At 39.9% G+C, this 15,488-nt stretch overlaps 1 protein-coding gene across 4 annotated transcripts in view; it reads right to left on the reverse strand.

Moving 5' to 3' along the window:
- MDGA2 (MAM domain containing glycosylphosphatidylinositol anchor 2) overlaps positions 1-15,488 on the reverse strand; it is a 1,595,858-nt gene that overhangs the window by 1,300,840 nt on the left and 279,530 nt on the right. The gene's annotated exons all lie outside the window — the stretch shown is intronic.

Consider the following 15,488-nt stretch of genomic DNA (forward strand, 5'->3'; position numbering starts at 1 on the left):
CACTAATACAGCGGAAAAGCAGGTCCACAGTCTCGCCGGCTGGTCACAGAAGGCTAGGCGACTCAGCACTCCGCAGCGTCGCAGTCAGGGCCCAAGACCTAGCAGGGAGCTTACGGGCGCAGCGGCAGCCGCCGTCTTAGAAGAGGCCATTAGAAGGCTCGGGGATTGAGGGTCATCCGCCGTCCTAAGGATCGCAAGGCAGCACGTCAGTGGGGCCCTCCGGACTTCCAGGTAAGCGGGTCAAGGATTTTAGGGGTCACTAGGGTCCCAATGGCAGGCGATTTCAGAGCGGATGACGTTGGGGTCCGGAGCACTCCTAAGGTGCGACCGCCATCTTAACACTCTTGGCCACGCCCCTAAGTCTGTAAATCTTGGCATGGAACAAAATGGTGGATCTACATCAAGGTGATGTAACAAAGAAAATATCTTCATTTCTCTGTGTTACTTCCTCTTTGCATATATGCTGCATTGCGAAGCGCATATACAAAGAGTGATATGCCTCTAAAGATAGTTTTTGTGCAGGAAGGTAGTCCTTCCTGCACATAAACTATCCTGCACGCAACGCAGGCACCATTCCACCATGGCGCAAGGGTATCTGCATTGGCTCTAGGCAGCCACAAGTGCACTGGCCCAGGAGAGAGCTGAACCACAACATATCGTTGTAATGATGGTGCAGTTCAGCTCTCTCTCATTTACAGAATTCAGTGCAGCTGGTTGGCTTGCAGTGCTGTGTGACATATTAGTAAATCTGAGCCATAAGGTTTTTGGATTAGTGATGCAGTGACAATGTGTTCTTTAATCATTAGCATGCAAATAATGTTGCGAAAGCAAATAACCACATATTTGTATTTACTATAGTATTTCTTGTTACAGCTTTTGCTGGAAATATTTGTGGCATATGCAAGCGATGAGTGGCCTAAGAGACCGGTAAGTAACAGGAAAGCAAAGAAGCAGAACAAAAATGGTTGCTTGATTTGTTGAAGTCCTTAATCTATTCACCTGCAAAGTCAGCAGGAAAAGATGCACAAGGTAGGAGTATTTTAGTCCCAATGTGTTCATACTGGGCTTTTGATCTCCTATTTACTCCACCCTAAAGTGGTAAGTGACAAGAAAACATATAGAATCTCTTCAGCCCTACCATGATGTATGTATGCATGAAACGTAATTCGGGTGAGCTCTTGAGGCAGAGTGGAAATAGCCTGTTTGCATTGTGTACTGTGTATACTGCTGTCAGATGACCTGATAAGAATAGTTTCCTGGGAGGTCAACCCACAGGTTATCAACTATCAGACTCAGGACTTGATGTATGAGAATTCCATGAGCAAAAAGAGGTTGCAAATTGTGCACTGAATGTTTGAGGATGGAATCGGATTTTGCAAACCAATTTAGATACTATTAGGTCAGTTCACAAAATAATAAATCAAAGGGGGTCACAGACAAGCTTAAAAATGAATGATAAGCCAGGTCACAGTTTGTGATTTCCTGTGAACAGCTACAATTCAGAGAGATAGTGGCCTGCAATGAACAGCAGACCACCATCCCTGTAATTGCCTTCCAGAAGAGAAATCTTTTTTCTTTTTTGCAGCAGCCCGTGTGCCTTAAAAGGAATTGGTAGTGCTTTAAAATATACGTTTTCCACATTGGACAGTTACAAGAGAAGCAAACAGTAGTCCCCGGGCCCCTTCTCCTTTGCAATTCATTTACCAGCTCCTTTGTGAAGAATCATTAACTGGTCAATTTCTTTTGCCAGGAATTACGGCTGCAAATCATTGATCCATAAGGGTCCAATGACTATTTGGAAGGGGCAGCCACAAAATGCCTCTTCCAAATCGCCATTCTTAATCAATTTCTAAACCCATTTATCAATTCTGAGAAACTTTTCCAAATCACACTAACTGTCTGGCAAGAGGTCATGCATTCACACACCCACTCAATACATATCACACAACATACAACATGCACCTGCCTATGCACATACATAAAGAAAGAGGCTTTTGGACACTCCCTTTCAGCCATTTGCTACTGTCATTCAGCTGGCTTTTGGCACTGTCCCAGTTCCTCACCTATACCCCTGCTGCTGTGCACATGAGCTACAATGCATACACATTTATTTGCATACATTGTGATCATCTTAGACTGTTTTGTAAGTAGGGCCCTAGGTGTGCACATTTATGAGCATGCAGCTCAATTTGTCTCAATGCATTCACATACATATATCATACTGTTAGAAATGGGGTCTCCAGTTGACAGAGGTATACACTTTGTCCAAGTAGGGACCCGTCCTTCTAGTCAGGATGAGTAAAGTACATACCGAAGTGTGCCTGTGCTCGCACTCTGGTAGCTTTGCACAGAACAGTCAGGCTAAACTACAGAGACAATGTGTAAAGCATTTGTATATGACCCACAATAACACAGTGTAAACAGCAGATATGGACAGTACATCAATGTAGCAAAATAAAGTAACTTTATCTAAACCAAAACAAGACCAAAACAACAACAAAAACATCCAGCTCTATACCTTCTAGATGTCTTCCTGCCTTCCAATACTTAACAATGATGTGTGTGCCTCATCTCTCCTTCTACATTTCCTCCAATATTATGTTGTGTAAGATATTATTGATAAAGTGCTCCTGCAATCCAAATGGTTTGATGGTGGTACGGAAAGGTGAATTTCCTCTACCTATATATTCATTTAATAAGAGACGTGGTTTTTACAATGGAAGATCCATCTAGCTTTTCAAAAGATACAGAGGCTATTAAATTTCTGAAAGAATTGAAAGCAAATTACTGAGTACAGGTGCTAAGACAAATGGAGTAAGTGTGATTCATTTGTTGGAAATAGTATACATCTCTCATGTTATGAAACGTTACAGGGGAAGATGTTTTCACACCTAGATACATATTTTGCACATTGAGATATTTCTCATCACCACAACACTATTTGAAGGCAATCAACATACATGAATTGCATGAGTAAGTATGGGCCAGAAACTGTAGAAATCCATCTGCCACATTGTTGTATCCTGTTTTGTCTTTATGTTCTTTTCCTGTGTGTTTGAACCGTGCTGTAGATTGATTCTTGCAACTCTGCTTCACTAGTGCTGGGGGTGTGGGTTATAAACAAGAAACTTCCAACTATTGGGAGACGGCATAGCTCTCTGTCTGCTCCTCTGGCTAAAAGTGTTTAATGCTATAATATATTGATAACATACCATATGTAAGGAAACTGTGAAGGTGAACTTCATCCTGACTTTTACATCTGTTCCACTCGTGGAGTTGTGGAATAGGATCGTTTCTCACAATCCGGAATCAATTTCCCATAGCTTAGCAGTCTTAGGAGTAGACATAAATACTGGCCATCTGATAGCCTTGCTACAAGACCCTTGCACCACAATTATAAATCCAAAGTCATTCATGATTTGGATGGATGATGGACACCATGCATTAAATGCACATTTTTGGGATAGTTTAATCTGAAAAGAGAAAATCAAATTTGCCTTCAAATTTTTGTTACATATTTAGTTTGTTTGAGAGCTAACAGAATATAAAAGAACACTGCATATGAGCCAAATTAGTTGAATCAGCAAGGAGTTCATACTTGTGACTGGAGGATTGTTTATCTCCTGTGATCTTTTAATCACTCTGTGTAAGCCATCTGCCGTCCCATCAGAACCAGTGGAAGGTGCTAGCATGCCTTTGAGGTGGACTGGGGTGGACTGTTTAGTGATGGGCGGAGGTGGAGGACAGGAGAAGTCCCTTAATCACAGAACTATCTTCATTAATGTTCGAGGTTTCTGCAAAAAGCTCCAGTGCGATTCCGGTGCCATTAGCCGTTCCTCAGAACAATACATTTTACATTGTGGTAAATACTGGAGTTAGGTGAATTAAATATAAGGGTTTGGTTTAGTTACACCCAGCATTGACATTCTAATTATCCATGTGAAACCCATGGTTGGCACACCAACTGTTCAGATGCAGGATGGAATGGATGAAAAGCGAGCCTTAGCTTCTGCTTTTAAAGGATCTCTAATTCTCTAGAAGAAATGATCTTCCCTATGCCTAAATCTATCATCTCCAGGAACAAATTCCAAGAACTTGGAAAGCCGTATCCCTCCCTGGCCTGTTGTGGAAAGATATTTGGATCATCTATGCCAAGGACAGCTGCCTTATCGTGACGGCAACCAATTATAGGAGAGCATCAGTTTGGGGGATGTTGAGATAATTGAGCAATTAACAGAATTCCAATGAAGTGGTGTGTGTATGGATGACTAAGAAGACATATCGCCATCATGGGATTCGCTTGAAATGTTTTCAAGAGGTCTGACATCTCTTCTCGCTAGATAGAAAGTATCAGTAATAAGACATTTTGAACAACTAGTCTAAAGACTTAGAAATAAGTTCTACTGTCAGATCCCATATCTCAATGGCAGCGACATCAGCCTGAAATTGCTATCTGCAGAATCAATTTAATTGACTTCTCACACCCACACCAGTGGTGTTGTCCTTTAGTGAACACCTTATTTACAAGACTCTTTTAGATCACTGACGTTCAAAAACAGCAATGATGTTTTTGTTTTGTTTTTGCTAACTTTAATTCCCTAATCCATTTTCTTAGATTTTTGCTTTATTTTTATTTTTCATTTTTCTTTGTTTACTTAAAACATCAGAGTGGACTTTATTTCTGTACCCATATTGTAGTTTGAGTGACTCTTTAATCCGATGATTTAACACGTATTCTCTGAATGCCCTTGCTTCTCAAGTAAAGCCACCTATGTTGAGTCAAGGTTACATTTAATGAACATTTTTGTCTGGAAATTTCTGCTTGGGCAGTACTGTAGTTCAGGAAAACCCTCACATCAAAACAGTGGACTTTTTCTTCATATTATGCCACATACATTTTCCAGCTATGAAATCAAATATTTCCATTCATGTTACTGTGCTGAAGTACTAGTGACCTGTTGTGCTTGCACATAGAAAAAAACGACACTGAGCCCTCTGAAACTTCATGACCTGCATTAATCCTGGCATCTTGGTTGAGTAACATGAAGACGTTGAGGTCATTCTGTAGTATATACAGCAAATCCTTGAAAGAAATTATAATTACATTGTTTTTATTTTTCATTGTGTATTTTACATACCCCAGATGAGAATGTGACAATAACACTGAAGAACGCTGCTATGATTAAAAATGCCTTCCAATGTGTCAGGATTTGTTCAATGTACAAATGTTTTTAAAAGATCAAGTGATGAGTGGCAGTATCATTTCTGGACAAAACCTGCACTAAAACGCACATATACAGGGCTGGAAAATAAAGAACACCACATGAAACGCTCCTAAGTAGGAGAAACGAAGAGATTGCCTGTGCTTTGCATATTGTCGACTGTACCTTCAACCACAGGGCTTTGGAATAGAGTTTCCCACTGGGGACATAAAATATGGCAGCTCTGCTTATCAGGTACTCAGAAAACACGCAGCGACCAGAAAGACCTTTACTGACTATGGAGCAGAGACTGGAAGTCATCTTATTTCATTGTGAATTTAATGAGCCGTAGCATTTTTCTGTTATAAAAGATAAAACTTTCTGCAGGGAGTGAATAATGGCCTGACACACAAAATGATCTATTCCTGAGGCTGTCTCGAAGCTATTCGAGGCAAATAGTAACAACATCCTACGTGGGGGCCGCACTTTTCATTCAAAGTCCACGAAACACAAAATATAACAAAAAGCAAAATCATAAAACGACGTAGTGATGCAACTGAACTTTATCAACAGAAATGACTATACCTTCAAATACATTATGTTGTTTCCTGCCAAACTCTTTGAATTAAATCAAGAAACCTCATGTCACTGAATTCATTATCGAAAATAAGGCATAACACCACTCATATCGCTTCAGTCCCCAAACAACCCACAATTTAAAGGAAACTTTTTCCATCTGAACCTATCAAAAAATAATGTGCATAAAAAATATAGCCATGTAATTGTAGCATCCAGTCAACGTCACGTCATATTCAAATATCACAAAAGTCAAGCTTGCTTCAGCTTGTAGACCTTGCTTTTTGTTCACATGTATCAAACTTCAAGAAACAATTATCTTTTTTGCATAATCAATAATGGCAAGTTTAATATTGTTATAACGTTAGTGGGGATGTAGAGTGCACTGGGTTGAGTGGGGTAACCTTTCCATCGCTGGGGATAATCATGTGAAAAGGCCATTGCTTCTATTTTAATGCAATGACTAGGAGGAATTGGCACGAGGACTTGAGCTTCCCCACTGGTATGGGCCATTTCCAAGATTGCTTGTAGGTTTTCCTGGATACATGAGAGCAAAAAAAAAATGAATTTAAACTTTATAAGGCAACAATTAAAAGAAAGACCTTGCAGGACACGGATATCAGTGCAGAAACATGAATTTGGTTGTGTCTAATCTCTGTGCATTCGAGTAGGGATTGGAATTCTGAGTTGTCATAATAATTTTCCTCTCTGGAAGGTTAACCCTTTAATTTTATCAGTCTAAAAGGGCGATAAAAAGGGTAAATAAGTAGATTTCTGTTTTCTAAATAAAGTACAAGAGAAAGTGGGACTCACGTAAGCCTTCTTGGAGGAGATCACAGGACAATAGCAAAAGTCCTTGGTGGTAAATAATTGGATGATTTGTTCAAGCACATTTTCTTACCATATTATAAAAGCACATTTGTGAAGGTGGAAATGTCTGACAAGTACATTTGTGCATAATTGTAGCGTTGCATATTGTTGTGGTGATGAGCTCTATTGTCTATTATGCTGTTTCGGTTTTGAGCTGCATTTTGTCATTTCTTTTTGCTGTGTTGTTGTGTTGCAGTTTTTTTTACATTGAACTGTTAATGGTGGTATATTACTGATGCTCTAGCTCTTCAGCTGTTTAAGACACTAGTCGGCCAAATACTGTGGCAGTGTTCATTCCTTATATAGCGCTTATACTGCTCATTTTATGTCAAATGGACCCTTGAGTATCTTTGCTAGACATGGACTAGTAGGCAATGCTTTGCACGAATGAGGCGTGTGAGGAAAGCTTAGGTATATACAACACAATTATCACAGTTTCAGTAATGTAGGACTGCCCAAAAAAGGGTATCTGGTTACAATAACATCTTATATATAACTAAATAAATACACATAAGCCAAAGCAAGAAAATGGAAAGCACACAAAGACAACACTTAATAGTAGCACAATAGTAGTGGTAGAGTGAGTGAGCAAAGTAAGCAGGCTTACATTGAGAACAGTAAATTCAGATAGGAAGTCTGTAATCAAGTAAAGTAGATTTTAGGATTTTAGAAACACTACAATGTTATGAGACCGGGGTCCCTAGTTAGGTAATCTATATAATGTTATAAAATGCATAATGATTAAAAGCATGCATGTTTGTAAAACACTGAAAACACCTGGAATGAAAAAATATTGCAGCACCACAATAAAGTGTGGATATGAATGCACATACTTTTCAGCTGTAATTACAGACGCACTCGTGAAAACTGATACTGTCCAATTTATGTGTGTTAAGCCCCATTACCCTCAAAGTGAAGGTATAAATAGGCCCCTTGCTGCTTGTAAAGAAATACCAAACCAATATTGCACGATTGACTAAAAGAACATCAAATCAACTAAAATAAAATATAAAGATTTAAAAATGTCAATAGAAACCGAGGGAAAAAAAAATCAAATGATTTGTATTGAAGTGCAATTGACCAGATATTAAGTACCCTTTGTGGATGGAAAAAGGTCTGGTAAGGCCTAGCAGTTGAACCCAGTCAAGAGGTTTCCCTTTGCACTAAGTCAGTTTTGTGGAAGTCAAAGTCCATCGCAAAGGCAAAGAAGTAAGCGGAGGCTGAGCAGCGTATGCACTGATCTGCTCGCCCCATGGGTACATTGTTTTTATGCATCAGGTAAAGCCAGTGAAAGTAATGTACAGAATGACATGCACATTGTGGGTTGTTGCTATTTAATTGTTCAGGGACTGAAGTGCTATGAGTGATGTTAGCCAACATTTGCAATAATGCTAATCAGTGGCATGATGTTGCTTGATTCTCTTTAAAGAGCTTGGCAAGACATCACATAATCTATTTGAAGGTATAGTAATCTCAATATTACGATGCAAAATTATGTTGAATCGGGAAGCATGGCGTTCTAAATGTCCCTCATATTTGCAAATGCCTGTAAACAAATCTTGTCAAACAAGATCTTTAGTGTTTTGTTGGCACTTGTCCATGAGGAATTGATTGAAAAGACACTTTGGCTGAAGTTTTCCTTTTAGCCTTACACGCAAGATTTCTAAGCTTACAATGATTTGACTATAGCATATATTAAGTAAGATGCAGGAAATGATTTGACATTTGACAGCTGAATACTTCCAGAAAAAAGCTAAAAAACATGTCTTAAATTGTACGAAAAAGTCACTCTGATGGTTAGGGTACTGGGAAACAGTGAGCACGGTTTTTACTGCACATATTCTTAATTTCATTCTTCCTTTCATTATTATTGTTCCCTCTCTTTAAACACATACTTGGAGTCATGTTAATAATATTTATATCTATTATTTTTATTATTATGATTTTTATTATTAATAATATTATTATTGTTGTTTTTGTTAAAGAAACCGATATGGACTAAACTGTGATGCAAGTTCTTGACCTAGGGCAACCTTTGTTTGTTTAGGATATAGATAACAATTAATGTCAAGAACTTATTCCCAGAGATGGTGGAGCATTTTACAAATGGCAAAAAAAAAAACTTTCATCAAATTATTATTTTTCAGTCCTCTTTCTGTTTAAAGGTATACAAACTCCATTTTATTTAAGCTGTGCCTTATCAGACATAGAACCTGATCTTGAGTTTGGCGTACAGGTTACTCCACAGTGGTATCTCGTCTGCCATATTACAAGTGTCATAGGTTATAATGCACTTGTGATAGAACAGACAAATAAACGTCAAGTTTATGCGAAACTCTAGATAAGTTCTATAGTTAGCCCCAATGATAACCTCACCACATACTATGCGTTGCAATGCTATATTAGCAGCTATTGGTTGCTTTCTAGTCTTGGGATGGTTTTGAACCTCTGAGGTTATTTAAAAATAGAGCACAATGGGCCATGTACATAGATTCATTGGGAATGTCAGATGGGACATGTCCTTTAGAATGAGAACTTTTCATTGTTGTATGTTGAGATTAAAATTTAAATAACTGGTAATTAAACTCTTGCTATGTTAAACTATCAGAGTTGTTAGTGTTGCAAGAAGGTGGAGGAGTAAAGTTTGTTGGACTACAGGAGATTGGTTAATAACGGTTATGGGTTGATAAACACATTTACTATTATTAGAACCAGGGCACGGTCATCCCTTGATCATCCTGTTAGTTTGATAGAGTTCACAGAGGTCATAGAGAATGGAAGTTGAATAAGACAGTGCTTTACAATGTTATAAGTCTAAATGGATACATCAATTGCTGGCCTCCCACACCTTTTAGTATAGGTTAGAACATTAATGAAGCATTTGTGATACTCATCAAGATATACTAGGACCAGTTATAGCCCAACTGGTCTATGCACAGTTAATGAAACCAACCACTTTAAGAGAAATAGCCTTTGTGATGTTTGCTTTCTGTGCAGTATGTCACATAGAGAATCCTTGAAAATGGGAAAGGTTAAGCACTATATTCCATAACCATGTAACTAGTCTCTTGTCTAAGACAGTTTCCTGTTTCTTGACCTTAGGCCCTCTGGTTAGCCTGCTAGACAGCATGACACTAATGTGCCTGTGGACTCTCATGGTTAAAAGCACAGCAGCCCAATGACAATGTAGCACAGGCTTGGCCTCTCCTTTTATCAGTCCCCTTTCACCACCCCCAGTCTATCAAGGCCAGCCAGAGAATATCAAGGGTCAGGAAAATGGGCTGCACCGGTAGTTAGGCTGAGCTAAAAATGCTTTTAATTGTGTGTAGAAACATGTTTTCTGTGGCTCTAAAAATTAAAAGCACTTTGGGCCACTAGCGAAGCATCGTGGGCTTGGCCCACATCCATTTCTCGGTTATCCTTAACCAATCTCACTTCTCCCTGCCAGCACAACAGTGAGCCAGAAAACTTGAAGAATCCTGGAAATGGGCTTTGGCAGAAAGAGGTACTGAGGTGAACATGCTTTACTCCTCCACTTAAAATTGAAAGTGGCTACTGCTATGACTTTCAGTAGTGATCTGGGCCAATAGTAGCACTACACAAGCTGGCCCCATTTCCTTGTATCCGTTCTCCTTCATCACCCTGCTCTTCTTACTCTCAGCAAAAGGATAAACCAGAAAAAACACAGATTCAAACAAATTGTCAGTGGGAGCAAAGTAACTGAGGTAAAATTGCTTCAGCATGACATGCAAAAATGTCATTAAATCATGTAAACAATCTTCTGGCAGGGAATAAGCATGCTAGGTTCTGGGCCCTAGTCAAAGTTGGGCAGATGCAGGACATCCTCTAAATATGTGGCTATATTTAGAGTGAATTAGTGTCAGTGGCACTCTAAATGCGATGGGCGTGTCTACATCTTTTACATCCTTGTTATCAGGTATGTCCAACATCCCTCCAACTCCAAATATGGTCTTGTGTCGCAGCTGCCTTTTGAGCGCGGTGCAGTAAATACAACAACATGAATCCACCTTTAGACAATCATCAGAAAAAATGATAATTTTACAAAAGGGCAACTGTGAAAATGAAGAAGATGGGCAGCAAAACAAATTTCCTTTTATATTTAAGTTTAGTAATTATGGCTCGACAGGAACAGCAACTTTTTAAGCGATTTATATACCAATCTTTTTCTTAATTTCTAAACCCATGCGGGATTACATTTAATTTCTGCATCAGCAAGCTTCTGATCGGTGAAGAATGCAATATGTAATTTCCTCTTTCTGAAGAATCTTTAGTGAAACATATTTCCTGTGTGCTCTCACCGCTGTGATCTTGATGAATGATGGCAGCTTAGAGCAAAATTAATCCAATCCCAAACGGTGCTTAGTAAATCAATGAGAAATGAATGTCCATGTTCTCACACATGTTTATAAGGACCTTGGTTAATGACCTTATAAATTGAATGACCCAGGGGCTTTCTCCTTTTCAGCCTGTGTTGATAAGTAATAATATGTCAAGGATGCTAATTATTAGCGATTACCATACCAGTTGGAAACCGGCAAGCAACAAACACATCAGAGATGAGTTTGCCATTGACACAAATGGTCCTTTATGTGACAAGGAAATGTTAGTATGTGAGATGATCAAATGTGACTTACTCTTTCAGCTGAACTATTTGAATAGTTAAGATCGATTTAGCCTTTGACTATTGTCATGGTTTCCTTTAATACCAACTGTGTATGTGTGTGCGTGTGTTTGTGTGCGTTTATGCGTATATGCATAAGTATTTGTGTGTGTCTGCACAAGTGAGAGTGTCTGGGTGGGCAATGTGTGTGTTATACATGTAAATCAAAGGTCTTACTCCAACTATGTATACAGCAAGTCCGATAGACACTCAATCAGACAGACAGACAGAGATAGACAGACAGACAGACAGACAGACAGACAGACAGACAGACAGACAGACAGACAGACAGACAGACAGACAGATAGATAGATAGATAGATAGATAGATAGATAGATAGATAGATAGATAGATAGATAGATAGATAGATAGATAGATAGATAGATAGATAGATAGATAGATAGATAGATAGATTTATTTGGTAGGCTGGATAATCAGCACAACCAGCATTAGTATAATCAATTCTGGAATTCATTGCATACTTGGTTACTAGTGAGTGACCTTAACTAAGAATAACACCAGATATCTATCAACACATCATCACCAGGAAGGAAACACACTCTGCAATGTAGCTATAGTCACACCTAATATAAATGGCAGTATAAGCCTACTGAATAGCTTGAGTGGCATCTGAGTCATGAGGCATAAAAGTCTTGTGGCATACTGCCTTTGAGGTACAACCTGTCATAAATCTACTATCTTCCATGAACTGTCAGCCCCTTAGCATTTTTGATGGGCAGCCCACCTGATCTCAGACAAGCAGGTACAGGTGCATGTCAATGGCACATGAATATCCGTGACATTCAAAGTCATACTCAGAGAGATTAAGAGATGAAACATATGTTGAGCAGAAGCAGAGAGAGGGGGGGGGGCACAGGTATCTGTGACTGTGGTGACAGGTGACAAGACACAACTTAATCTCATCCTTTGCTTAATCTCTGGCACAAAGGAATGCAGAAAGCTAAGTGCCACTGCTCAGACACTGGCAATGCCCTCCATTCGGTTTAAATGAACAACACAGGCCACTTTGTTAGAAGCCACTGGCAGGTCAAGGAAAGGGAGCACAGTAACCACCAACAGCCATGCTAAGTAACAAGGGCCGAATGTTGATGAGGCCGTTTCTGCCCCAGGGCCAACAAGGACCGAAGAGAGGATGCCATTCAACACGCTGCGGGTGGTCATTCATGTTCCCCTTTCTTCAGGTATTAACACTTCCATATACACCATGCAATCAGTCGATAATTAAACTCAGCCAGGCCAAGGAGGCCTTTTGTAATACACATGCAACTCTTGACAACTTCAAAGAAGCAGGAATAGATCACACTGGGAAAGATTCATTAGATCGGTTTCAAAGTTTTCATAATAGTCCAGAAACCGTGTTATCAGAATATATATAAATATATATATGTGTGGGGAGAGAGAGAGAGAGAGAGAGAGAGAGAGAGAGAGATGCACCAGATTGTAACACAGAGGCAGCAATAGAGCGCCACATAAATATTTCCCATCATCTCATGCTGCTGCTATTCTCCCCACAGACTGAAGGTGGTAAAACTATAAATAGGCCATCTAAGCTTCAAACGTGCTTCCTAGAATCACTGCTGCAGAAGCAAAACATAAGCCTCATAAACTGTCACTTGAAAACCAGCCACTGCTGCAACCATCATCATCTGCTTTCGAGCGGAGTTTGTTACTACACATCGGGGAACCAAAGTGAGTAAATTCAAAAGCAGGAAAAACGAATATCTGAGACAAAATGGTTGATGTAAATAACCGGCGGATTTCAAGCCCACTTACTTAGTATTTAGATTACATTTTTCAAATACTAACAGATTAAGAAACTATGTTTACTATTTCACATTTAAGCTTTACCTCCAGAAGTAGCAATGCCTTAATAAAACTTTATGAACTTTATAGACACCTCAGGATTCTCTTCTATCGTACAGACTTTTGCTGTGGTGGTGATGTTTTGGTGTTGTTCCTTGTGCTGTTTTTATGCTGTATCATTGCATTATGTTGCTGTTGCGTTGGATTGTGGTGTGCTGCATTCTGGGTAAACTGTTTTAATGTCTTTTGTCCAGTAGTGTGAAGGAAACCTTAGGGGGCCCCCTACTAAAGATGATTGAGGGGGCCCCTTGCAATACCCATTACCTCGAGCTGCCAGGCTGAGGGAGCCCGAATTATTTATAGAAGACGGTGGGGCCACCCACATTGCGGGGACTGAGGACGTGTCTTTTACGCCTGCAGCCTTTGCCCTGGTGTGTTATTTTCGTTCACTTATTTTATCGTGTTCTGTAGTTACATTTAGAGATTTCAATTCAAGTTGCCAGGTTCTCAGCCAAAAGCAGACCATTTATCACTGTTTAAGGTGGGCAATACTGCTGCTCTAGTTCTTTCACTAACCTATATTTCTGTTACAAATCCACTCAACAATTCACATTCTAGAATAATCCCAGAGTACATATAATCAGTGTATTTCAAATTCATTTTTTGAAAGCTAAGATTGGCATCTTCTACAGGCCGGAAGCCTAGCCCTTTTGGATTTAAGGGGGCATTATCTTTTTTTTCTGTGTTTGCCATAGAGGTCTGAGAGACCTGGGCTGCTTTAGAGTTTTACGTGAAATACAAATGGATGGATTCAGTGCTCAAGAACGGGTTCTATTCAGAGGTGGGTTCCTCGGCTTAGAGGTTCTGACTACTATTCTTTGTTCATATAAACATTTTTCAAAAGATCTCAGGAGAACTAGGGGCCCACTTTCGAGTCTAGTGGTCTTTGACTTCACAGTCCATGCCGTGCTGGAACTCCCTTTGTGTTCCCATTGCGGTGCCCGTTTTCAGGGCACAGCCATGAGAACGGCAAAAGAAGAAACAGGAAGAGACAGCCAGACACGAGTTGAACTCTTTATCTGGCAGGAGGTCCCTGCATAGCTTTGGCAATGCTGAGCTGATGCAGAGTCGCCGCTGCACTGCCAAAGTCGTAATCGGCCCCTAAGTTCTTTTAAGAGGCATGGCTGATCGGATCAGAGCTGCCTCTTCTGGAGGACAGAGTTGGAGTGGAAATTCTACAACCAAAGTGATCACATTCACAATAAAAAATATATGATTTTGCAATACAGTGAATGCTACTCTATTACCTTGCACTGACACGTCTGTAATTCATGTATGGAATAAGAATCCAAATTGTTCAGAATAAAAATACCCAAAACAGGGGGCTGAATCTTTAGCAGAGGTACAGTAAAAGTATCCCTGGTATGGTTTTCAATGTACTTGCCATGGACACTTATGTGTTTTTGTCTGAGTGATGTGCATGTTTACATGTCAGACTGTCACAGAGAAAGTGCTCGCTAAAATTGTGCAGCCTGCATCCTATGGTGTTCAGCTCAATTACTACGCACACCCTGATGGTGAATCTAGATTAACTCAACCATTGAGAAGGCGGCATTCCCTAACACTCCAAATGTAGTGAAGGAATGAAGGGGTTGGCAGATGGGCCAGGTCCCACTTCTGGTGGACATCACATTATCGACAATCTTCGAACCAGGCTTTAAAAAATCCCACATTTGGTGTGACATTTTCACATTTTCTTTCAATGACTTGTGAATCTGTCCTTTTGCCTTTCCTAACCTCATAAGTGCTGCGCCAGTCCAACGGCCGACGGCACCACTATCTCGGGAGTGCTGCCGTCGGCCGTTGGACGTTCCAACTGCACCTGCGCAATGGAACGTTCAGCACTGGAGCTGGACGTTCCATAGCTGCTAAGGTGTTAAGTACCCACATCTGGTCACAAATTCCTGCAATTATGTATATTTCTGTCATTTCAATATAAGTAATATCCTGATACAGACACATTGACATCTTCATAACATTTAACTTTTAAGATTACAAATATTCATATTTGATAGAAATGTGGGTCTCTAGTTGGCAGTGGCTTGCACCCTTTCCAAGTAGGGACCCTTCCTTCTAGTCAGGGTAAGGGGATTACAGGCCTAAGATAACCTCTGCTCACACTATGGGTAGCTTGTCACAAGCAGGCAGGACTATCTCAGAGACAATGTGCAAAGAATGTGAACAAAAAACACACAGTAATACAGTTGAAATACTCCAATAGAACACCATACCAGTTATGAAAAATACCCAATCTTTTCTAAACCAAACAAGACCAA

The sequence above is a fragment of the Lissotriton vulgaris genome, chromosome 9 (assembly GCF_964263255.1).
Source record: "Lissotriton vulgaris chromosome 9, aLisVul1.2, whole genome shotgun sequence".
In the NCBI taxonomy this organism is placed as follows: domain Eukaryota; kingdom Metazoa; phylum Chordata; class Amphibia; order Caudata; family Salamandridae; genus Lissotriton; species Lissotriton vulgaris.